Source organism: Bison bison, unplaced genomic scaffold (assembly GCF_000754665.1).
Source record: "Bison bison bison isolate TAMUID 2011002044 unplaced genomic scaffold, Bison_UMD1.0 scf7180017855665, whole genome shotgun sequence".
NCBI classification, from domain to species: Eukaryota; Metazoa; Chordata; class Mammalia; order Artiodactyla; family Bovidae; genus Bison; species Bison bison.
The window spans coordinates 4,468-5,800 of NW_011486238.1; the positions used below are offsets into that span (position 1 = coordinate 4,468).

General features: G+C 48.8%; 1 pseudogene across 1 annotated transcript in view; it reads left to right on the forward strand.

Moving 5' to 3' along the window:
• Positions 1 to 4: 4 nt before the first annotated feature.
• LOC105002407 overlaps positions 5 to 1,333 on the forward strand; it is a 6,221-nt pseudogene continuing 4,892 nt past the window's right edge. The window contains exons 1-2 of the transcript XR_826956.1: positions 5 to 142; positions 1,107 to 1,224. The product of XR_826956.1 is annotated as a pregnancy-associated glycoprotein 2-like (transcript). The remainder of the gene's footprint in view (positions 143 to 1,106; positions 1,225 to 1,333) is intronic.

The following is a 1,333-nucleotide window of genomic DNA, read 5'->3' on the forward strand; positions in this document are numbered from 1 at the left end:
TTTGCCTCTAAAGAAAATGAAGACCTTGCGAGAAACCCTGAGGGAAAAAAACTTGCTGAACAATTTCCTAGAGGAACAAGCTTACAGACTGTCCAAGAATGACTCCAAAATAACTATTCACCCCCTGAGGAACTATCTGGATGTGAGTTTGTAGGGAGGATGGCTCTCACAGCGCCCCCTGGTGCTCTGGCCTAGCACTGAGGTTCTTCTGGAGGTGGCACAAGGGAAGTTGGGGCTGGGGCTCCTGCAGGAGGCAGAAACACTGGGGAACAGGAACCCCATTCCAGAGGAGAAGGCATTCTCATCCACAACTCTTGGTCTGTGGTGACTGGGCCCAGCAATGACCAGGTGGCAGGTAAACATCCATGTCTGTGTCAAAGATGTGTCATTAGTTTGAGGGAGATTGTTCTTTCTGAACTAAGTGAGCCACTCAGTTACAGATGAAGGGTGAGCCATCTCTAGTCAAAAGATAAAGCCAACTGCAAAGCAATTGTGAATTCCCCAGGCAGAAGAATTCAACTTCCACAGATGCAAGAATAACAGCAGGAAAAAGTTACCGAATCCCTATTCTGTGTAAGGCCATAAGAATCTAACACTGTGGATGTTGTTATTAGATTAGAGAAAAGAGCACATTTTGTCTTCAAGATTGTGCAGGCAGCCTGAGGGATAGGCAAAGAGTAAATATATGACAAATGAAAGGGTCACCTGTGCAGTGTTTATGGGATGTGGTCTGAGTTTAGAGGGAGTGGCTGGGATTGATCAAGGAGACCCTCCTGGAGAAGGGTGTGCACAGACTGGGTTTGAAGAGGAGACTAGAGAGCTTCTCAAATGAAGGCACCAGGACTTCCCTGGAGGTCCAGTGCTTATGACTCTGGGCTTCGAATGCAGGAGGTACTTTTTCAACCCCTGGTCATAGAGTGAATATCCCACACACCACGTGGTGCAAGAAAAAATATCAAATGCAGGCACCTCTGAGAACAAAGGCTGTGAGCTGCATGGTGATTGGAAAGTGATCTCAGAAGACATGTGACACCCAGAGGGAGGCAGCAGTGTGGGAATCGAGGGGAGCCAGATCTGCACTAACCCACCCATCTTGGTCCCCACAGACTGCCTACGTGGGTAACATCACCATTGGAACACCCCCTCAGGAGTTCCGGGTCGTCTTTGACACAGGCTCAGCTAACTTGTGGGTGCCTTCCATCACCTGTACCAGTCCAGCCTGTTGTGAGTACAAACACCCTCCAACCCACCCATCTTTTACTTGCCCTCAACTCCCTTCTCCACCCTTGGCACCTGACTGACACTTATCTCTTGTGTCTGCAGATACACACAA